The sequence below is a fragment of the Macaca nemestrina genome, chromosome 6, assembly GCF_043159975.1.
Source record: "Macaca nemestrina isolate mMacNem1 chromosome 6, mMacNem.hap1, whole genome shotgun sequence".
Taxonomy (NCBI): domain Eukaryota; kingdom Metazoa; phylum Chordata; class Mammalia; order Primates; family Cercopithecidae; genus Macaca; species Macaca nemestrina.
The window spans coordinates 173,163,152-173,188,741 of NC_092130.1; the positions used below are offsets into that span (position 1 = coordinate 173,163,152).

Genomic DNA, 25,590 nt, shown 5'->3' on the forward strand with positions numbered 1-25,590 from the left:
TTCTGTGGGATATTAGAAAGAAGGGTAAACACGAGTGATACTTAAAAGTCAAACAATTTTTCTGTTGAAAATAAAAAGTTTAACGTGTAAGAGTGTTGTAAAAATAATATTGGGAGTTTTGTGTGTTTATCTCCTTGATAAATAATTCAGGGAAAGATAGTTTGCAGGGAAAGGTGGTTTAAGAAAGCTCTACTAGATGTTTTATGGAGACGGTGTTTGCAAAACTTTTGAAAATAGTTATTTGAAATAACCAGCTATTGTTTAGTTGAAGTAACAATCAATTTTTATATTAGAACACAGGACTCACTATCCAACTTGTTTTATCTGCCGCAGATTCTAAAGCAGGATTCCATATAGTTAAATCCTGCTATGAAATAGGCTTTCTTTTTCAAGCCATTTCTTTCTTTTTGAGGGTTTTGCAAGAGTTCTCTTTCTCTCTCTCTCAAATTGATGGCTTCCTTATTTACAACTAGGTCGCTATACTAAAGCAACCCAGGGAATGTGGGATCTTCTGTGTGGTTCATTTTCAATGTCTCTGTGCTGGAGCATTGCCTGATGGCCAAGAGCTGGGCCCATCTACACTTGGCATCTTAGTCACCTACATCTCCATCTGTCACACTGACCTGCTGGCATCCTTCTGCTCTGCAATCAAGTTGCAAAGGCCTACTCTTCCCTGGTGTAGGTTCAAACATTTCTCTTGACATGCAAAATTTATTGGGCCAGTGTTATACCTTCATCAGGGTTTTAAGAGGTGCTGAGGATCTGACCTGGGAAAGTGAGGAAGTAAGGTCATGAAAGAGTAGTGAGAGAGTATAAAGTTCACTTTGGGGGAGATGTCATTATGGTCAGATTATTCTGAATATGAGAGAAGAAAAATAAATGGCCTCGGATGACAGTAGATGGCATCAGAGAATGGGGTGGCTTCATGTCAATGTTTCAATGACAGCTTCATTAATGATCCTGACATTGTGAGTGGAGGTCTGCTGGGAGGGCTGGGGAGGAGCAATATTGAATTAACGAGGTTATAGGGTCAGCAGCTCAGGGGGCCCACCCACTTTTCACATAGAAGCTGTGGCCGCCACGAGTGGTAACCATGTCACGTGGAGTGGATGTGACCAGGCAAATGACAGAAGCATCCAGATGTGGGTGCCAAAGTCTGGGGAAGGTTAAGGAGGTCCCAGAGGACTCAGGCATCCCCACAGCTGGGGAAACAATGTCAGCCATGGTAGGGTGGCAGGGGAGGAAAGCTCGGGTTTTTTTGGCTGACCTATTGTTAGAAAGTGAAATGACAAAAATAACTACTCTAAATAGTGAAAAGAATGTACAGGAAAAAAATGAGGGAACCAAAAAGCAGGACAATAAATTGCAGTCTTGGAAATAAACTAGATACAGTAGCTAGTTCCTCTGGGGAAGACTTATTCCCACTTCAGAGTGAGAGATCATTATCTTATCACAGACATTTACATCATTTCTGCTTTTAGAAGAGGTCCCACATTTCTTCCTTATGTCTTCAATTCTTGGCTTTTCTTTATCTTTCCTCATCATTTCTAGATGATCTCATGCTCAGGGATGCTGACAAGACAGACTCTTAATTCTCCCAGGATGAAATTTAAAATGACTTCATGAGAAAACCCAGAGGACTTCTCCCCTAATCTCATCCATGATTAATGACTCTGAATTTGGTGATTAGGATGAAGATCCTGATGTGAGCCATTTTACTTGTTCAGGGTTATTGACGTGAAATATGAAAAACTAAGCTTTAATCTCTTTTCCACAAGCCTCGTGGGCTTGTTATTCCTTCAATTTTTATGTGTTTCTACATTTTAATCAAGAAACTGGGGGAGAGTTGTGTAATCTCAGCTTTGGGAGGGAAAAGCTATCTGTTTTGAAAATTGCCATATCATTTATCCTGTGATATTGCTCTACTTACCACAATATTAAATATTATTATATCATATTAATATAATAAATATTATTAATAATATCAATAAACATCAATTAATAAATAATATTAATAAATAATAATATTAATATAAAATATTACTATGTATTACAATATTATTATATATTATTAAATATTAAATTTTACTATAATATTAAACATTATTTATATACCTAATAGAATTAAAAATGGCCTAGCTTTCCCAAAAATACTCCTAGTGGCAGCTAATTGAGTTGTTAGCACTTTCTATTATAGGATTGCAATATATACTGCAGTATTGACGTAGTTACCACAACATTTAAAACTATGCTTTTTCTTTTTTTTTTTTTTTTTGAGACAGAGTCTTGCTATTTGTTGCCCAGGCTGGAGTGCAGTGGCACAATCTCGGCTCACTGCAACCTCTGCCTCCTGGATTCAAGCGATTCTTCTGCCTTAGTTTCCCAGGTAGCTGGGATTACAGGTGCCTGCCACCATGCCCAGCTAATTTTTCATATTTGTAATAGAGATGAGGTTTCACCATGTTGGCCAGGCTGGTCTCAAACTCCTGACTTTGTGATTCACCCACCTCAGCTTCCCAAAGTGTAGGCGTGAGCCACCGTTCCTGGCCTAAAAATATGCATTTTATAAATCTTGATACATAAAATAGACTAAAATATGCATAAAAAGAAACAGGAAGCAGAATCCTAAACGTTTAGAGTAGTAATGCACGTGTGAATTGCATTCTATCTCTGGATCACCCTTATCCAATTTTAACTGGGTAGATCCAGTCCATTTATCCAGAAAAGATGCAGAGAGGACAACAGGATTAAATGGGTCAAAACCAATCACATGTCTACCCCTCTACACGAGGAAAAGTGGAAACTGTTTATTGGCTGGTTTGTTTTTAAATATTTACTGATGACAAATATCTTCAATGAGAGACAGAACTTGGAATAAATTACACCATTTATAACAAACTGCTTCTATTCTAACCAAAGGTGAGAAAATCACTTTTAAAAAGTAAAATGAGGTCTTTGTTTCTCTAAGATTTGACAACATATGGAGACCAAATTAGTTTAAAGAGGCGCATGTGCTTTGCTATCTATTCACTGGCATATATGAAAAAAAATGATGTATTGCTTATTGCTGACAGCTATAGTTAGCAGTGGATGCATTTAAGTTACATAAATAACTTTTAAAGTGCTTGCTTATTGAAGAGAAAACATATTGAGCATTTTGTGGGGCTGTTTTAATTAGGAATACTTTCAAAATTAAGTAGAGTGCTCAAAGAATAAACCTATATTGTGTAATTCAATCAACTGAGTTATTTAACAATATTAGTATTCCGAGAGTTGTTTGATAAATATTTTAGAATAATGTATATATTGCCTATATGCAGACAATGGTTTTAGTTTGCCAACATTGCAATTATGATTTATACAATTAAATTTTTCTAAAATTGTTGGCTTTCTTTAGAGCCTAAAACATGTCTCATTAACCTTAGTTTAGTAACACTTGTACAGAGTAAACATACTGAGTAATTGATAGATAAATGAAATTAACAACTTTATCTCTTCCATATAAAATTCTGGTTACAATAGAAGCCATTACACTTATTATTCTAAATGGGAAACAGATGAAAAATGTGAGTACTACTGACTTTTTAAATTATGGAATTTTAGCTATATTTTCCTCACATACAGATTCTAGCTTTCCCTGATGGTTTTTTGTTACATCTGTGTGCAATTCCCTGTGACTTAATATAAACCACAGCACTGGTAATGAATTTCAGTATCTCAATATTCTCTCAGATAAAAGTAACATTTCCCCAGATGCAGGCATTTGTCAAAATTCAGTAAATATACACTTAAGATTTACACATTTCATTGAATGTAAACTTTACATAAAGCTGTAAACAAATACCAGTCATCCCTCGGTATCAGCGGAAATTGGTTTTAGGATCCCTGCTTACACCAAAATTCACACATGCTTAAATGGACCCTGTGGGACCTGCATATAGGGAAAGTTGGCACTCTGTATACAAGAGTTCCCATTCTGAGAATATTTGTGTTTTCAAAACGCATTTGGTTAAAAAAATAAAACTCACCCAAAAGTAGACCCACTCAGTTCAAATCCATGTGGTTCAAGTGTTATGTGCATTGAAATCTAGCTAATGATATGCATGCAGAAATATTTAGGAAGATGCATATTGATGTCTGTAATTGACTTTGAAAGGCATAAAACCCTGATAGATGGATCAAGAGAGAGATACATGTATTGAAGTGCAATTCAAAGTTAATGGCAGAAACGTAGGCTGAAAGGGGTTCAGTGAAAAATGATCTCAACTTTGCTGAATATTTGAAAATTTTCAAAATAAAACGTAAGGCACAAGGGAAAGTAATGTCTCTAATGCCCGTGCGACGTCAGGTACCCTGGTTGTCCCTGACATCCGCACATACACAAAATAACACTGGTTATTTTATTAATCACTATTCTAGAGAGTATGACATATCCAGGGCTCATTAAAGCTTCCTATAAATTATCATCATTACTGTTCCCTGGACAATGCAAGCCTCTTAGAAGGTATTGCCTTCACTTATGCCCGCTTGCCTTTCTGCTATTGCTGTCATGTCTTTCGGTTTGTGTATACCTTCAATCCCTCGAGATGTTCTGATTCGTGTTTAATGCAATCACATTCATTCAATTCTATTAATGTTCTCCATTCTTTACTTTTTATTTAAAATTTTTTTTGTTCTTAAGCAATCCAATTAATATTTATTTTAATGTAGACTAACTGATGTTGAAATTTGTCTTAAATATTTTAATGATATGTTATTAACTGAGGAAAAGTAATTACCAATTTTCTTAGAATATTGTTATTTTAATTAATATATAGTATTATGCTTTTTTAGGTCTTAAACTGGAGTCTGTCTATATTAATATTGTTTTATTTATTTACTTTTGCTTATTATTTGCTTTTATTGATTTTATTTGTATTATTTTTCATATAAAAGATATAGAATTTTGCCATCCCACAATCTTTATTAATAATTAAAAAGTAAATATAAGTTAATAATTACCAACAAAAACTGAAAATTATAAAAAATCAAGCTGTGGAATAAAATAGAAGCTGTATTAGTCTATTCTTACATTACTATAAAGAACTACCTGAGACTGAGTTATATGGTTTGGCTCTGTATCCCTACCCAAATCTCATCTTGTAGCTCCCACCATTCCCACATGTTGTGGGAGGTACCCTGTGGGAGATGATTGAATCATGTGGGCAGGTCTTTCTCATGCTGTTCTCATGACACTAAATGGGTCTCACAAGGCATGATGGTTTTCAAAACAGGAGTTTGTCTGCAAAGGTTCTCTCTTTGCCTGCAGACATCCATGTAAGATGTGACTTGCTCCTCCTTGCCTTCCACCATGATTGTGAGGCTTCCCCAGTCATGTGGAACTATGAGTTCTCCATTAAACCTCTTTCCTTTATAAATTGCCCAGTCTTGGGTATGTCTTTATCTGTAGTGTGAAAACAAACTAATACACTGGGTAACTTATAAAGAAAAGAGGTTTAATTGGCTCATAGTTTCACAAACTGTACAGGAAGCACAGCTGAGGAGGCCTCAAGAAACTTACAATCATGGTGGAAGGTGGTGAGGAAGGAGACACATCTTACATGGCTGGAGCAGGAGGAAGAGAGGCAAGGAGAAGGTGCTACACACTTTCAAACAACCAGATCTCCTGATAATTCACTCACTATCCTGAAAACAGCAAGGGGGAGAACACCCCCATGATCCAATCACCTCTCACCAGACCCCTCCTCCAACACTGGAGATGATGACAATTTGACATGAGATTTGGATGGGGACACAAATCCAAGATATATCAGAGGCAATACTCTCAAGATTTTGTTTTCATTCATTTATATCCTAGCCAGTTCTGTGAAGCTATTTACAATAGTCAGATATACAAATAATAATTTCTAGATAAAACTGTTCATAATGATATTTTCATCTTATCTTTCATTGTTTAAAGCAAACTGCCAAAAATATGTAGTAATATAACTCCACTGTTGACTTCAAATAATGTTACAATATATTTATATTAATAGTAATAAAAAATCAGGGTGTGACTCTTTTGGGCATTTTCAGTTGTGTGGAATTGATCTCTTGCAAGCTTCTAAAGGTAAAATAATATTTTTTGTTGAGAAAGACAGAAATAATCATTTTTGAAAAAATGACTGCAGAAATGCTAAAGAGGCGATTTTTACCAATTTAGAAATGAGAAATGAGGGTAATTAATGAATGAATTACAAATATTCTGAATTTGGTTAAATAAATATCAAGTTGCAAGTTTTATGTTGTCTTAGAAGTGTAGCAACTTTCTGGGACGACAATAGATGGGTGACTGAGTGGTGAAAGTTAAATTTAATGCATTTTCAGATGGTATATGAATAATCTCCATTTGCATTGAATGTGAGTAAATGCAGGAAAGTGCTGAGATACTGTGAAATCATTGAGTTTATAAAGTAGGAAAATCTGACATATGTCTGAGGTTCTAGAAATGATATGGTAACAATGAATATACAAAAAGAGTACGATTCAGAAGGCCTACCTAGCTTCTTTATTATTGTATGTGCACAATTGCACACAAAGTCTTTCTTCATAAATTTTGTTATTTTTTTTCTTTAAATTTACCTAAGTCCTGGCAAAACAACTTGCCTTCCAGGTGTCTCTGCAATAGCAGTGGACCATGGCTAGCCAACGCCTTTATACTGGTACATTGTAAATCTGATCATTTGGCACTTATTCTATGTTCAGCAGGATTGTAATGTTCAATTCCATGGGGAATTGTGTTGTTATCAATTAGCAGCTGGGACCTGGGAGGGACTGGAAGGTGCTAAGAGCCCTGTATTTGCCATCTCTGGACTAGCTTATACAGGCTCCAAGGCCTCATTCTGCCTTGTATCTCCAGTGTCTAGTACAGCATATGAAACTATGGCTTTGAACAACAAATGCTTGTGAAATGATAACAAAATCAAAATTAATTTATGGTAAAAGAGACTTTTCTGACAATATGGAAGAAAATATGTGTGTTATTCTACTCAGGCTGCCATAACAAAATATCATACAAACTGGGTGGCTTACATAACAGAAATTAGTTTCCTCACAGTTATAGAGACGAGAAGTCTAAGATTAAGGCACCAATAGGACTGGTTTTGATGAGGCCTCTCTTTGTGGCTTTCAGGCAGCTGCCTTCTCACTGTCCTGACATGGCCTCTGATATGCGCATGCCTAGAGAGACAGAGAGTGAGACAGATGTCCAGTATCTCTTCTGCTTTTTGTAAGGACACACGTCTTATGGAATTAGGACCTTTATGACCTTATTTAACCTTAATTAACTTTTTAAATAACCATTGAAGAAGCTTGGGATTCCTGGACAGTAAATCACAACCAGATCATAATTCCCCCATAAAGCTTTTACCAGGTCTACTTGAAAAATTTTATCCCAATTTCTGAAACTTTCATATATCTCAGTAAGCATGAAAAAATAGGTATCACCCTATTACAGAACCAGAAATTTGGTTGTAAATGAGGTTTAACTTTATTATTCAACTGAGAAATATTTTAACTTACTATGGTAACTTAGTATTGAAAGGAAATTAAAGTAAAATCATTATATAAGGATAAAAGTTATTTTGTAATATGCAGAATCACTCCATTTTATAAGAAGTGAGATATGTATCTACAGATTTAAAAGGTCAATTCTGTGTCTCAAGGAAATCTCAGTGACTCAGATAAGGTCTTTTGCTGGTGTGTAAAACTTCAATATTTGACACTTTCCAAATAATTCAATGATGAAGATCCACACATGAACATCTAGTCAACCTTATTCAAAAAGATATATCGAGCATCTACTATGGGTTCTAGCAGGTATACCAAGACCTGGTGGGACAGAGGTATATGAGATGTGAGTCATATTGCCAAATGACATCTGGTGGCAAAATAGACATGACATGTTTTTGTTTCATTTAGATCTAATTCATGTTCTTCAAAATATTTTAGAATTTAAAGTTTACTGCTGCCTACCATCTTACATTTGTATGTATTACATTAATTTTGTATGATACATCAGTCTATTATATTTTCTATTTGCTATATATGTATGCCTGGTGATTATTATAAATTATTGATTATATGACCTGCTATTTTACTAAATTCTCATATTCCAGTAATTTTCCATTGATTCTTGTGAATTTTTAAATATAACATTATAATACCTGCAATAAATAGGTTTGATTCTTTTATTCTCATTCCTATGTTTTTAATTACTTTCTTTTGTCTAATTCTATGTATGTGTGTGTACATATGCTCACATGTATATGTACATATATACGTTAACATTTATAACAATTCCTATTTATTCTACAAATAAAATTTTTCAAAGTCGAAAAATGTCAAACACATTTTCTGCAGCTATGAAGATTATCATAGGATTTTTCCCTTTAGACCTGTTTATATAATGGAGTCTATTAATGAATTTCTTCCTATGGACCCACTCTCACATTCCTGGGATTTATCCCAGTTAATTGTGACATATTTTTTTTCTCCAGTGTACTATTTAATATAACTTGACTCACGCAATATATTGAAGGAGAAATGTATTCCCCCTTTCTAATGACTATATAGAGGTGGCCTGCTACTATTCGACTGGCCATGCATAGCAATATTGTAATGAATGCATCTGGTTTTCTTTTATACACTTTATTTATTACCTAAAATAAAAAGAAGAGACTGTTAACTAGATTGTGTTTCTTTACCACTGGTGAGAATGTTGTGTCTCAAAGCAAAAATGTTTTCTCTCTTGCTCCCTGTTTTAAAGATTAGAAAAGGCTGTGCACATATTTCCCATATTTCCCTTCCTAGGTACCTTTCAACATAGCAGGGCACAGCCACGTGAGAACTCTGTAAGGAGAAAATACCAGGGAGAAATTTGCTATTACATTAAGTTCCTCTTTCTCTGTTTTACACTCTGCTTTTTCCACTAAACCTCAAAGGTAGACTGGCCCCAACTTTGATCTCAACTTTCTCGAAGAAGGTCAAAGACATCAGGTAGAATACTGCTTTAATATTGTTGTTACAGGTAATTCTCAGACCTAATTAAGGATGAATGTGTTTTGATCTTTTATTTTTTCCTTTGCAATGACACTTCATATGAACCTTTTGTAATTAAGTTTTAAAAGCCTAGAGAGAAGGGTCATTCTGCATTAAAATAATACTGCAAACTCTTCTTTGACATAGACATGATAAAAACAGAGAAGATGGACTACACAGCAAACGTGATTTTCAAAACTTAATTGGAAAATCCTCAAAATAGCTCTGGAGGTGCATTCTTATGGTATATATTATGGATGGACTTTTAGTATTAGAAGTAGAGAATTGATGTGTCTCTATGCAAAGGGATAACATTGGCAGGCTACCAATACACTCTTTTATGTACTAAAACCATGCAACTGTGGGGCTCAACTTAACATTCATTGGTATTGATAGGAAAACTCATAATTTTATGAGCTGGAGAGTAAGTAGTCACAGAAAACCAGATGTTTAGGGCCATGCATTAATTTTGTTGTAACATTTCATATTTTGGTTGGAATCAGACTCAAACTGTGGAAGGATTAGGAAGTTAAGGCAGATTGATTAACCCTTGTTCTGATAATGAAAAGCCATTGCAATAGGCTTTGCATATACATAGGCTCTTTCTTCAGTTGTCAAAGACATTCTATGTTGGTCCTAGAATTATCCGCTTTATTTTCTGATACCTTTAGCACTCTCCTAGTTCTTTCACCTGGCAATTTAAATATTCCAGCTATGCTAGCTTTTCTTTTATGAGCCAACTTTTGTAATACATGTGTGTCATGCCTTAGAAGAGAAAATGTGGATTCAGTTGATCTCTACAGTGAATATAACTTTTAAGATCCTCTGTTAGTTAAAATATAAACTTAAATTTATTCACACTTTGAGGCTCAATCATGAAGGATCTCTTACAGTCTGCCTCTGAAGAATTTTATGCAAATTACAAGACTTTAAATTGATTTATATTTTAATGTAATAAGGAAATTCACCACATGAAAAAGCTAAAGTCCAAAACTTTTCTTAAGGTGAAGAAGTCGCCATCTTTTGACTACCTTTGACATTTGTTGTCCTATAAGGACCGAGATCAAACTAATCAAATTTTCCTAGAGTTTAATACAACTGTGACTTAATTTTAGAATGTACAAAAAAGCACTTAAACTCAGCTTCAGTCATTACAAGAATGTAATTAATACATCTTTGATTGTCTTGTGCAAATGAAGTTGTGCCCATGTGTAAACTCATTCATGTGCCTCTTGGTAATATTTTGTAAAAGAAGGAAAGATAATTATCTGATTTCTTGATCAAGAAGCCCTGAAAACCTGCCCATTACGAACTTATTAATTCTGGACTTCATTGCACTCCTCTCATTTCACACCTTAAATATCAAAATTCTCATTAAGCAGTTGGCTCCCTCCCTCCACCTGGAGGATGTTTTCTGTGTCTGTCCTTTCCTCTCCATTGTCCCTACCCGAAACCTAGTCTTGGTCTTCAAATCACACTCCCCACCAGTAAATCGTTATGAGAAACCCCTCACAAAAAATCTATATGAATTCACCCACATATGATACACAAGTGTTACTGTATTTGGTATATTATGAAACAGGTGCAAAGGATACATTTTGAAAGGATGATTTGAAGATAAATGTACATACAGGTTACAAAGCATCCCCAACCTTGACTGGCCCATACAGCTCAGTTTGGAGACCACAGCCTGGACTGACCATTGTGATACCTCCCCATGCTGTTCTCTGGTTCACTTTCTCTCCTGCTTCAACGCACAGCACTCACACTGCCTAGTCTTTCTGGGGTGCAGTTTTGATTATATCACTTTCCTTCTTCCACAGGTCAGCAGATTAATCTCAAATTCCTAAGCTTGGAATTCAACTTCTAGAAACAGGTCTGACTCAATCCCATCTTATTTCACACTCTCTCCTGGGCTGCAGATGGCACAGACTGCCTGGCATGAACCAATTCAATAAAAAGAAAATAGATAATAAAAAGCAAATGAGGGGTAGAGATAAGATTTTCTTTGTTAATTCATGCTCAGACTTGTAATTGTTTCCATATTTCTAACTAAAAAAGGTTTATAAGCTAAAGAAGTTGTTTTAAGTGTGCAAGTGAGTTTCAGTAATATGTTGTACACATATTGGGATCACACAGAATCTCCTTTTCTATTGCATTTGTGAAAAGACCAAAAAAAAAATGTAAAAGACAAGTAAATGCCAAAACACACATACAATACATCTTATCTAAGGTTAGTTATTTAAAATATACATATTATATTGTTAGACATTTTATATGAATTTCATAGGCTCAAGAGGCCTATATTTAGAAAAATAATATTTTATCGAGACAACTATATATGAGAGTTCTTTATTATTTCTTTCCACATATTCCTTTAAACTTCTCTAGTGTAATATAAAAAGTAATAAAGCAACAGTTGGACAGTCTTCTATGACAAATTCCTAATACATTACGTTTGGTTGCTGTATTAAAAGGCTTGAGTGAACGTGGGAGTCAAAACAAGAAACTGAATAGAACACCTGTTGACTTTCTATTGGCATAAAAGTTTCTAGGTTAAATGGTGAATTCGGCATTAGATAATACAATCATAGCAAATAACACTTAGCATTAAATGAATTTTTCAAAAAGTCTGCTTCTCCTGGTTTTCTGCAAGCAGTGATTACATATCTTCAGTTTCAAATGTATTCAGATTAGGATGTTATTTCGACTTGTATGCCTCCCTATCAACATCCATTGTAAATTTACCCATTCCTTGGTGTATTTGGCAACTTTTGTGTGGGAAAGAATGACGAGCAGCCCCAGTGGTTGAGTCTGAATGAGACCGGGCTGTACATACATGTCCAAGTGGGATTGCTAAATGTGCTCTCTGGAGGGTGGTACAGAATCTCTTTTCTAGGTTCCCTGAAAAGCCATACCTGAAGTTCACCTGGTTACCAATGCTCTATATTTGAGAGGATTCTTGTTGGCCCATTTGGTACTGAGGCTCATGTCCGACACACTATGAGGCAGCCCAGAGACAGCAAAAATGCGAGAGCAGAGCCCCGAACCAGAAGGGAGACAGAATGGAGGTTCCTGGGAGTCAGAAAACTATAGAGGTTCTGGACCTCTCCAAGCCATCGAAGTTATTTGTCTGTCTCCCAGAAGCATGTCAAAATGTCAGTACCCAAAGACATCTACTGCTTCAGTACGTCCTTACATAGGATGGACAACATTAACCTTACCTTTCTCAGAAAAATCACGGTACAAAGAAATCCTAAATTAAAAACCATGACAAAACTATTGTCTCCTCCTACAGAGATTGTCAGTGATGACCTAGACATTTTATAACTTTTGTATATTTTCTCTCTGTGGTCAGGTATTACTGTTATGGTTCTAAGAGCTATGATATAAAACTTGTGTTCATTGAAATTAGAAATCCATTCTTGTTTTCAGAGTAAGGAAAGGCATTGCTTGAATAAAAACTGAGCTGAGTAAACTCTGGGGTGTCTAAAATAGCATGGTTTGTGTGTTTTTACATCTCTTCGTATGCGCCCAGTGATATGGTTTGGCTCTGTGTCCCCACTGAAATCTCACGTGGAATTTAATCCCCAGTGTTGCAGGAGGGACCTGGTGGGAGGTGACTAGAGCATGGGGGCAGATTTCTCCCTTGCTGTTCTCATGACAGTGGGTGAGTTCTCAGGAGACCTGGCTGTTTAACAGTGCATAGCTCTTCCGCTTTCACTGTCTCTCCTTCCACTATATGAAAATGTGCCTTTTTCCCCATAACCCTTCCACCATGATTGTAAGTTTCTGCGGCTTCCCCAGTCAAGCCTCCTGTACCACCTGTGGAACTGTGAGTCAATTAAACCTCTTGTCTTTATCAATTACCCAGTCTTGGGTAGTTCTTTAAGGCAGTATGAGGATGAACTAATACACCCAGATTTTGGTAATCTGTCACACACACGGAAAGACTATTTGCAATAACCCAAATTTTCTAAAACAAAGAACAAAAACAGCTACCCTGAAATGTTGAGAGACAGCTAATCAAAGTGAAAATGAACAACAGAAGGGATATTAGGTATGAATTAAAATATGTTGGCTGCTCCGAATTTGATTTCTGAAAAACTGATGAGCCACCTGACTAGGAAATTTCAGTGGATTGGCCTTGAGCCACTGGGTCATCTGTAACAATCAGCATAATATGGGGCTTTGAAGCTGTGAGAAAATGAGAATTTTGAGAAGAGTGGAATGCCCCCATATGGAAAGAAGTATATTCTCTGGATAAATTTTTTTTTAAAAAGAGTCAGAGGTGTGTTTGAATGCATGCTTTCTTACCAGGTTACCTGTGCCCCAGGCATAATTTAATAGGCCCCAGTCATATATGTTTAATCATAAAGTTCACTTTACTGTTGTAACTGTACCTCTGACAAGGCCCCATTTCCACCTCACAACGAGAGCATAAAATTTTATTGTGCAGTAAACTGACACCGATCCACTAACTTTTCCAGGCACTCTGATTTAAACACTCTCATGTGGTGATAAATATTGAGTCAAACCTAAAATTTGCTTAACTCAGATCTGGATGGACATTTGCACTCTGAGGTCCCCATTCCGCAGCCAGCTGGCCCCACATCTGCAGGGGGAGGCTGTCCTTGGCCTGGCATGGTTTGTCCTTAGCCATTGCTGTGCCAGGGCGGAGCCAGTACGGAAGACCTCCCAGGGGCTCCATCTTGTGGGCTGCAGGTGTTCCCTGAATTACAGCCTGGCCTGGGCACTAGATACTAATGCATTCGCTGCATTGCACCTAGGGAATTATAAAACAACCATGAATTATAATTAAGTAGGATCAATCGATGGAAATTGTATTTTTTATTAATTTTATGGCATTAACCAATGTGCCCCATTTTAGTAGTTGAAATAAGTCTAAATTTAAATTCTTAAGGAACTTGACATTATAAACTTTCACTTATAGGAAAAGTGAAAAAGGATTGCAAATATATACGTAAATATACATATGTATGTACTCATAATATAAATATGAAGACCACATATTGCCACTTTCAAATATCAGCATTTTTACTTTATAATTTCATTTCAAAAGGAGGACAAAGATATGGAAAGAAATATCTTGATTTTTTAATGGCATTTTCTGTTAACTCTCAAAAAATATTTAATTGAAATTTTAAATAATTAAACATAATAGAAAACAGAAAAGGTAATGTAAAATAATTAAAGTAGATTAAAAAGACAACAAATAGGAAAAGAAGAAAAGAACAAGACACCTAATATGATGAATTATGTACTTGGACACAGAACTTAGGGTTGAATACCCTGGTAAATATTTAGAACATTTAATTCTCATAGCCTGCTAAAGTCCAGTCCACGTAGCGGGACACAACCCTAGACCAATGAAAAGGACAGACAAGCCCCAGAGACCACTTATCCCAAACAAGTCACATTCCTGGGTGAACGTGGGTTGTTTTCCAACCATATGGAAAGAGACGTGGAACCATTAATGGTACCAGGATGACAAGACTGGATTTTGACCAGTGGCCTATCAGCTAAAAGTTATTTGTGCAATACCATAATTGATACAGTGATTCCTTTCGTAGTTTTGGCAAGGATTAAATGAGATACAGTAATCAAACATCAATGTAAAGGGGTAGCATAAGTAAAATCTAAAGCTCTAGGTTGACATGGAAAGATGGTCTTTTCTGCAATAGAAATCACAGAAAAAATCACTAAATGGGATCTTATAACCAATCAACTTTAACTGTCTGGTACTCTCCAAAAAGATCATAATTTTCCCCAGCACATAACAGATCCAGAGTGATTTGTGTTTGCACATCCCAGCATTTCTCACACATGGGTTTACACACCAAATATGCAGCCATGTCTTGGTTTATGGAATGAAGGAGCACGTCTTGGAATGAGGAGTTCTATTTATAGAGGGGCTGCTGTGAGCAAGACATCCTACTAGGCACTCAAGTAGATGTTACTTTATGCAATTTAATCATCATTGCAAACTTGTGAATAAAATGTCCCATTTTAGAGGAGAAAAAGGACAAGAGATCAAATTAGTTGCTAAAAGTCAACTGCTCATGAGCTGAACATCAGTAAAAAAAAAATAAGTACACTCATGTTAGTATCATCCAAACTAATATATGTGTATACATATATTTATATATTCTGTGTGTGTATATATTTGTATATCTGTGTGTATATGCGCGTCTATGTGTGTGTCTTTATATATTATCTCTTGACAACCTTCTCTAGCCACTATCCCATTTATCTGTCTTTTTTAAATTAAAAAATGCTTCAAAAGGGTTGTCTATATTTGGGGTCTCCACTTTTTCTTCTCTCATTATCACTTGAAAACCATTCCAAATTTGGTCATTATTTCTGGTTCTCTTCCTATAGTTTTTCCAGAATGTTTACAGTTTTACCTCTGCATTTAGGTCTATGATCCATTTCCAGTTACTTTTTGCATGTAGTGTTAGTTGAATGGAGAGGTTCATTTTCTTTTTTGCGTCTATCCAGTTGTTCCAGCAATATTGTTGAAAAGACTATACTTTCTCTATTGAACTACTTATTCATCATTGTTGACAATCAATCAACAGTATAACCAAGTCTGTTTATGAATTTTGTTTATTGATTTAAGTTTTAAAAACAATTTTTATTGTGTATATTTAAGGCATACCATATGATGCTATAAGATATATAGTATATATATAAATATAGAGAGTATATATAAATATATAGAGTATATAAACATATATACTCTCTATATAAATATATAATATATATTTGTATAGCTTTAAATATATCTATTAAATATAAATATACAGAACATATATAGCTACACATAAATATATGTATATATTTAGAAATATATATACTATATATAAATAGAATATGTAATTATATAAATAAATATATGTGTTTATATATAAATATACAGTATGTTTATAAATATATAGTATACATGTAATACATATCATATATTAGATATAATACATATAAATATATCATATGTATATATTATATATAGCTATACACAAATTTATGTATATATTTAGAAATATATACGCTATATATAAATAAAATATATAAATATATATAGTAAAATTGTTAGTATAATGAAACAAATTAATATTCATATCTTAAATGATTATCTGTCTCTCCTATTCTCTTTTGTGGCAAAATAAGCCATAATTTATTTAGCAAAAATTCTGAATAAAATACACTATGATAAACCACAGCTCTCATATTGGATGTTAGATCTTTGGCCTTGTTCATCCTACATATTTGATACTTTGTATCCTTTGAAAACAGCTAACATGTTGATTGGAATTGCATTGAATTTGTGGAGAAATTTGCCATTTTAACAATACTGATTTTTCTAATCTATAACATATGTATTTCTCCACTTATTTCTTTTTGCTCTCTTTTAGCACTATTTTTTACAGTTTTCAGTGCATAGGTTTGGTATAACTTTCATTAAATTTATTCTTACCTATTCTATTTGAAAAGAGACTTCCTTCATCAGGAGCTAAGTTGGGAAGATGGCTTGAGCCCAGGAGTTCAGGGCTACAGTGATCTATGATAGCATCACTGTGCTCCAACCTGTACAAAAAAGAGAGACCCCATCTCCAAAAAGAAAAAAAGGAGAAATAAAAAAGAAACTTATTTCAGATACTAGTTTGATATAAATAACAACTATATATTCTTTTTCTCTCTGCTGCTGTTTCCCCAAAACAAGTTCACTGATATGTAATCTGTAGTTATCAAAGAGCTAATGAAGAGTAACCACAGTTTTATCATTTTCCCTGTAGGAATTGACTGCAAATACCAAGTGTTTATTAAGCCTGTGCTATCTTTAATTCTCACAAGAATCCTAAGAATGAGGTGGGTATTATTCCCATTTACTGACACAGAAAAATCAGTCTCAAATAAGTCACATAATTTGACTCATAGGTATCCTGGTGATACTTACATGTGTGTGTTTGTGCATTTGGCTTATGCATGCTTCCTCTACTGTCTGATAAACACTAAAATGAGTAGGCTTAGAGAAAGATGAGAAAAGTTAGTACCGCAGATCACTTCTTCTTATGCTTTTTTCTTGTCATTAACAATCCTGATTGGCCGGGCGCGGTGGCTCAAGCCTCTAATCCCAGCACTTTGGGAGGCTGAGACGGGCGGATCACGAGGTCAGGAGATCGAGACCATCCTGGCTGACACGGTGAAACCCTGTCTCTACTAAAAAAATACAAAAAACTAGCCGGGCGAGGTGGCAGGTGCCTGTAGTCCCAGCTACTCGGGAGGCTGAGGCAGGAGAATGGCGAGAACCCGGGAGGCGGAGCTTGCAGTGAGCTGAGATCCGGCCACTGCACTCCAGCCTGGGCGACAGAGCCAGACTCCGTCTCAAAAAAAAAAAGAAAAAAAAAATCCTGAAAGGGTAAAGATCTGTCCACAATATTCTGTTTTCATGACGTTAGGATAGCTCCTGCCAAAATAAATGCTTAGAAATGCTTTTTAATGATAGTAATACAGAGAAGGATAGTCAAAATAAAACATTTACTTTATAAAAATGTTTTCATGTCTGGGATATTATATTTAAAAACATGAAAAAGCTAAAACGTTCTAAATTATCAGAGCTACAGACAATATGACTCAAACTTTTCATTTTCATAAGCCTGTCATCTTTTACCGTTCGTCTTCATTCTCTCTTGAAAAGTTATCATCTTATTGAAATCTGAAAATTATTGGTTTTCTTTGATAAAGCATAGTTCACATATGTGTATAAACATAATAGAGACCTCTATGGTAGCAGCTATTCTGGGTCATTTTAATCCTCCACCTTGAAGAAAAAACAAATTTGCATGACTCAGTAACTCACTCACTACTCCCTTCATGTTCTGTAGCAAGAGGACACAGTTGCTGTTGCTGCCCCTCTCACTGCCTCCAATTAATCAACTACATTTTGAAGTTCATAACTGCACTCTTGTGGGTACTATTCAAGAAACTGATACCATCCACCAGCTAGTGGGAAGCGATGCAGTTATCTGTAGAGGTTGGGGAAAGTCCTCTTCTCTCTTGTTTAACTCTTTCTGCTCTTCTTTGACTATACTGGCTCAAATTCTCAAGCCATTTCTCCTCTTTCATGGAGTAACTCACAATCAGTCCCAAGCAGTCTTGTCTGGTTTAGAAGTGTCTACCTCACCAAATGATGATAGGCTTATCAAAGACTGATGTTTCTGCTGGGGGGTGTTCACTGGAGAGTCCTCCTTCAATATCTTCCTCTGCCTCTTTCCTCTAAAGGCTTTAATCTCAATGATCCCTCACTAATGCCACACAAGGGAAAGTTCAGATTCCTGGTGTACATTTTTTTTTCTGTAATTTCAATTTCATCCTGAATTTGCCTTTACATCCTTTTGAAAACTAAGTTCTGCTCTATGTATAAATAGTTTTCTTCATCATGAATAATGGGTAAAATAGTTGTGGATCAATTCAGTGACAAATCTGTGGGCTCACTAATGTTTACATTAGTCATTTGTGAAGACGATCAACCCAGCTGACTTTTTTGAAGGTAAACTACAAGTGCAATTAGTTCCTAAGGTGGATTCCATGGATTTTATAAAATCTTGAATTGGCAACCGACCTGGCTATTTTCCAGCAAGTGTCATGTACTCTGCAAGCATCAGTGTGGAAATCAACTTCACTCATAAAGTGTTAAATTAAGGACTCAACAAAATGTTTATAAATCACAAGGCATAGTACTTGGAGTAGAATAGGCATCCAATAAATGCCAAATTATTATTATATCATCAACAAGATAATCAAAATACGATTCTCAGTCCACTCCTGTGAATTCTTGTGTAATCATTTATGAATTCTTGTGTAATCATTTATTTTAAGCATTATTTTGAACATTTGAATGGATGTAATAAGTTAAAAGATTTGGCTATGATTTATTTAGCTGAGTTTAATTATTGAGCAACATATACCCATTAGTAGTTGCATACTTTCACTCTTACAAACTTTCAGAAACATCCAAAGAACTAGACTCCACTGAGAACAATGATCAGACCAGTGTCAAAAGGGCCAGAATGAATCTTCAAATGTGAGGATCCTGTCTTTACCTAAGCCTCAGAATTATCCACTGAACCAATGGCACTCATTTCAATTAATGTGCATACTAGATTTCTGAAGGATTTCTTCAAGTAACCTATTAGAGGAAAATTGACATTATTTTAAGTATTTCTTTGTGTAGAAAAAATTATTTTTACTATTCCTGGTACATATGTGAGAATGTGAACACTTAGAAAATTATCACACTGTTTTTGGGGACAGTGTTCTTTAATAAAAACTGGTGAGAACAAAGTTTTTGGGAGGTGAAGAAAAAAATACACATTGTTTTCTATTCTATTTGGACCAGAGTTACTATTAAATTAGAATTTTAGACCGGGGGTGGTGGCTCACGCTTGTAATTCCAGCACTTTGGGAAGCCTAGGAGAGTGGATCACCTGAGGTCAGGAGTTTGAGACCAGCCTGGACGACATGGTGAAACCCCGTTCTACTAAAAACACAGAAATTAGCTGGGCATGGTAGTGGGTGCCTGTAATCCCAGCTACTCAGGAGGCTGAAGCAGGAGAATCGCTGGAACCCAGGGGATGGAGGTTGTGGTGAGCCAAAATCACACCACTGCACTGGAGAATAGGTGGTAAAGTGAAACTCTGTCTCAAAAAGAAAAAAGAAAAATAGAATTTCATAGGAATCCCTCACAGGTATAATATGAATTGAATATTATTACACTGTTACACTTAGGAATATATCATTTTCTGATATTTTCTTTGGCTCAATCCAGTATATTTTTTTTGTCTTTACTGAAAAATCATGGTGTATGCAACTAAAATTATTTACTATTGAGGACTATATTTCAGTAACAATTTTCTATATGGAATTAGAACTGAGTGAAAGAGTACCATATGGAATATTGAAATAATTTGCAGTTCAAAGAATACTTTAATGGACTTGGCTGCTTCTTATTTCTTGCATGGGATTCCCAAAATTTAATATTCAGTGAGATAAAGAATTTTCAAATTATTATAATAATCGTAAATAACTGTAAAAATGTGTTTGTTACATGAGGACTTACAATTAGCAAAATATTCAATCTGTGATGGGAAACTCATAAATGTGGTGATCTATACTGAGAGGCTGACGCAGTTCTCTGATGTTACTAAAGTATGAGATTGCCCAATGTTTATTATCTCCCTTGACATTGCTATTGGAAAATTTCATTCAACTTTCCCATTAATTTTTTCCATTGTGTTCAACTTTTTGTGTAATATTTTTCTTTATGTCCTTGGTTATAATTTGTAGTATGTTTCACAAGATTTTAATGCACTGCTGTTGAAAGCAACTATATTAGGGTTATTATCCGCCCAGGTAAAATGAAGAATACTAAATAATTGACAGATAGAAATAAGAGTACTAATCCCAGTGGTAGAGGACATTATATGCCCAGTTGGTGTTGTAGAGAGAGCAATGGCATAGTGCAGCAGGCTGTTTCAAGGTTTAATTGCAGCACTTAAAGTCATTTATTGCAGAACAGATGTCAACAACATGTTCACAATTGAAAGAAAAATATCACATTCATCAGCTATCATGAAAATGAAACGTCCATGAAAAGTAAAAAAAAAAAAAAAAAAAAATTCCATCAGTGTAACTGCTAGGGCCTCAGGAAAACACAGGGTTTCAGAAACAAGGTATTAGGAAGGTGGTAGGAAATGGGGCGGATGACCGTAGGAAAGAAAAAAGAAAAGGAAAGGAGGGAGGAAATATTGAATTTTCGTGTATGATTAAGATGACCTTGATGGAGCAAAAAATGTAAAACAATTTTTATAGTATTGTATTTTAGGTATAATTCTCTAATTATATATTGTTAAAATATTAATTTTTAAAAAGAAAAGATAAACAGAAGAATCTCATAACACATTATAAAAGTCAATAGTAATAAAATAATAACTGGCATTTTTTGATTCACACTTGAGGATTTAGAGTGTGTCAGAACTCCATAGAGTGTGTCAGAACCTCCAATTTATCTGACTCATACAATGAGTTTTAGGGAAGAGGTGAAATTCAACGAACTGCAGTAACTTGAAGTCACAGAATAAGCAAATGTCATTTGAACAAAATACCAAGTTCAGGCTGTATTCTGATATACTCTAGCATTACTTCCTAAATTCATTTGTGGTTCGACGTACACTGAAAATGTTGAGGTCCTTATTAATTCTAATAAATAAGATGTATTTTTTTTAGTAGCATGGCAGTGAAGTAACAGATGATGTCTCCTTGCTTAGTCTTCACCACAGTTAACAAAGCGACACTGCTCAGAGAATGAGACAGGTTTTATAAATAATGACCATAGCCATTATTTCCCTGAAATGCTATAATAGTAATACTGAAAAAGTAATAATGTATTCTACAACCCAGCAATCCTGCTGCTGAGTCTACACCTAAAAGAACGGAAATCAGTAGATCAAAGTGATCTCTGCGCGCCCATGTTTGTTTCAGCACTGTTCACAATAGCCAAGATTTGGAAACAACCTTAGTGTCCACCAACAGACGAATGGATAAAGAAAATGTGGTACATATACACAATGGAAAACTATTTAGCCAATAAAAAGAATGAGATTCTAGCCAGGCACCACGGTTCATGCCTGTAATCCCAGCAATTTGGGAGGCTGAGGTCAGGGGGATCACCTGAGGTCAGGAGTTTGAGACCAGCTTGGCCAATATGAAGAAACCCCATCTCTACTAAACAAATACAAAATTTAGACAGGAATGGTGACACATGCCTGTAATCTCAGCTACTCAGGAGGCTGAGGCACGAGAATCATTTGAACCCTGGAGGTTGAGGTTGCCGCGAGCCAAGATCGTGACACTACAGTCCAGCCTGGGTGACAAGAGCAAAATTTTGTCTAAAAAAAAAAAAAGAGAGAGATTCTGTCATTTGTAACCACGTGGATGGAGCTGGAAATTGTTATGTTAAATGAAATAAGCCAGGCACAGATAGACAAGCATCACATGTTCTCACTTATTTATGGGATCTAAAAATCAAAACAATTAAATTCATGGACATAAAGATGGTTACTAGAGGCTGAGAAGGTAGTGAGGTGGTGAGGGGAAGGTGGGAATGGCTAATAGGCACAAAAAAGGTAGCTAGAAAGAATGAATGAAACCTAGTATTTGATAGCACAGCAGGATGACTCTAGTTCAGTAATAATGTAATTGTACAGATTAAAATAAGGAAGAGTATAATTGGATTGTTTCTAACACAAAGGGTAAATGCTTGAGGGGATGGATACCCCATTCTCCATTATGTGATGACAGTGCACTGCATGCTTATATCAAGACATCTCATGTACCTCATAAATACATATACCTACTATGTATCCACCAAAATTAAAAAAAATAGAAGAATGAATAAGACTTACTATTGGGTAGCACAATAGGGTTACTATAGACAATAATAATTGTAGACTTTAAAATAAAGAGTGTAATTGGATTGCTTGTAACTCAAAGGATAAAGGTTTGAGGGGATGGATATCCCCATGATATGCTTATTTCATGGTGCTTGCCTGTATCAAAACATTGCATGTACTCTATAAATATGTACCTCTACTATGTATCCCCCAAAATAAAAATAAAATGAAAATAAAAAGTAGTGATGAGTTTATAGCGCTTCATTTTAAAATATTTTTACATACCCACCTTGAAAATCAGCCATGCTAAGTCCCAGAATTTTTTTAAAGTGTTGTATTACCAAATTTTCACTGCCATATATGTCCTTAAAAGCAGATATAAGTTGAAAATGTGAAATTAATTTGTATCTCAACTTTTTGTCCCATTTCTCAGGTGTAGAACACTTCACCATGGCTTGAAGAGATACTTCATAACACTTATAATCTATGTCTCTATGTTACCTTGGAGAACAAAAGTTCTTTAAAGAATAAATGAATGAATAAGTACAATAAATATCCACCATCATTATAGGATATAAGAGAATAAGATAGTATTTGTACTATTTTAACACTTTTAATGAATCTTTCAAAATTATAGATCCAATTTGTGATTTGTTATTTATTTATTTTTTCTTTTTTATTATTTCAATGGTTTAGGGAGAACAGGTGATGTTTGGTTACAAGGATAATTTCTTAGTGGTGATTTTTGAGATTTTGGTGCATGCATCACCCAAGCAATGTAGACTGTACCCAATGTGTGGTCTTCTATCCATCACCCCATCCTATCCTTCCCTCCCAATTCCCAAAGCCTATTGTATCATTTTTATGTCGTTGCATCCTTATAGCTTACCTCCTACTTATAAGTGAGAACATACGATGTTTGGTTTTCCATTTTTTAGTTACTTCACCTAGAATAGTGGTCTCCAACTCTATTTAGCTTACTAAAATGTTATTATTTCATTCCTTTTATGGCTGAGTTATATATATCTCACATCTTTATCCACTCGCCGGTTGATGGGCATTTGGGCTGGTTCCACATTTTTTCAATTGCGAATTGTGCTGCTATAAACATACATGTGCATGTGTCTTTTTCATATAGTGACGTCTTTTCCTCTGGATAGAAACCCAGTAGCGAGATTGCTGGATCAAATGGTAGATCTACTTTTGGTTATTTAAAGAATCTCTATACTGTTTTCCATAGTGCTTGTAGTAGTTTACATTCCCACAAGCAGTGTAAAAGGGTTCCCTTTTCACCACATCCATCAACATTTGTTATTGATTTTTTTTAAGTGCTTAGAGATTTTGTCACCACCAGGCCTGCGCTACAAGAGATCCTGAAGGAAGCACCAAACATGGAAAGGAACAACCGGTACCAGCCATTGCAAAAACATGCCAAAGTGTAAAGACCATCAATGCTAGGAAGAAACTGCATCAACTAACGAGCAAAATAACCAGCTAAAATCACAATGACAGGATCAAGTTCACACATAACAATATTAACCTTAAATGTAAATGGACTAAATGCTCCAATTAAAAGACACAGACTGGCAAATTGGATAAAGAGTCAAGACCCATTAGTTTGCTGTATTCAGGAGACCCATCTCACATGCAGAGACACACATAGACTCAAAATAAAGGGATGGAGGAAAATCTACCAAGCAAATGGAGAACAAAAAAAAGCAGGGGTTGCAATCCTAAGCTCTGATAAAACAGACTTTAAACCATCAAAGATCAAAAGAGACAAAGAAGGCCATTACATAATGGTAAAGAGATCAATTCATCAGGAAAACCTAACTATCCTAAATATATATGCACCCAATACAGGAGCAACCAGATTCATAAAGCAAGTCCTTAGAGACTTACGAGAGACTTAGACTCCCACACAATAATAATAGGAGACTTCAACACCCCACTGTCAACATTAGACAGATCAATGAGACAGAAAGTTATTATTGATTTTTTAATTATAGTCATTCTTGGAGGAGTAAGGTGGTATCACATTGTGGTTTTGATTTGCATTTCCCTGATCATTAGTGATGTCAACCATTTTTTCATATATTTGTTGTCCATTTGTAGATCTTCTTTTGAGAATTGTCTATTCATGTCCTTAGCCCACTTTTTGATGGAATTATTTGTTTTATCTTGCTGATTCGTTTGAATTCCTTATAGGTTCTTGATATTAATCCTTTGTTGGATGCATAGTTGGTGAATATTTTTTCCCACTCTGTAGGTTGTTTACTCTGGTGATTATTTCTTTTGATGGCAGAACTTTTTTGTTTAATTAAGTAATTTATCTTTGTTTTCATTGCATTTGCTTGCCTAAGCCAATGTCTAGAAGAGTTTTTCCAATGTCATTGTCTAGAATTGTTATGGTTTCGGGTATTAGATTTAAGTATTTTATCCATCTTGAGTTGATTTTTGTATAAGGTGAGAAAGGAGAATCCAGTTTTATTCTTCCACATCTGACTTGCCAATTATCCCAGCACCATTTGTTGAATAAAGTGTGCTTTCTCTACTTTATGTTTTTGTTTGTTGTCAAAGATCAGTTGGCTGTAAGTATTTGGCTTTATTTCTGGGTTCTCTATTCTGTTCCATTGGTCTGTATGCCTATGTTTATACCAGTACCAGGCTCTTATGGTGATTATAGCCTTGCAGTATAGTTTGAAGTCAAGTACTGTGATGCCTCCAGATTTGATCTTTTTTGCTTAGTCTTGCTTTGACTGTGTGGGCTCTTCTTGGGTTCCGTATGAATTTTAGGATTTTTTTCCTAGTTCCTTTCACTATTCTCTAGAATAATGATGGTGTTTTGATGAGAATTGCATTGAATTTATAGAGTGTTTTTTGCAGTAGGACCTTTTTCACAATATTTATTCTATGCATTCATGAGCAATGGTGTGTGTTTCCATTTGTTTGTGTCATCATCATCTATGATTTCTTTCAGAAGTGTTTTATAGTTTTCCTTTTAGAGGTCATTCACCTCCTTGGTTAGGTGTATTCCTAT

The 25,590-nt window shown here is 35.2% G+C and overlaps 1 protein-coding gene across 1 annotated transcript in view; it reads right to left on the bottom strand.

The window, feature by feature from the left end:
• Positions 1–6,283: 6,283 nt before the first annotated feature.
• Positions 6,284–25,590, bottom strand: part of LOC105489480 (uncharacterized) — a 169,868-nt gene continuing 150,561 nt past the window's right edge. Inside the window, exon 3 of the transcript XR_011625150.1 lies at positions 6,284–7,218. The gene's annotated coding sequence lies outside the window, so the exon portion shown is untranslated. The remainder of the gene's footprint in view (positions 7,219–25,590) is intronic.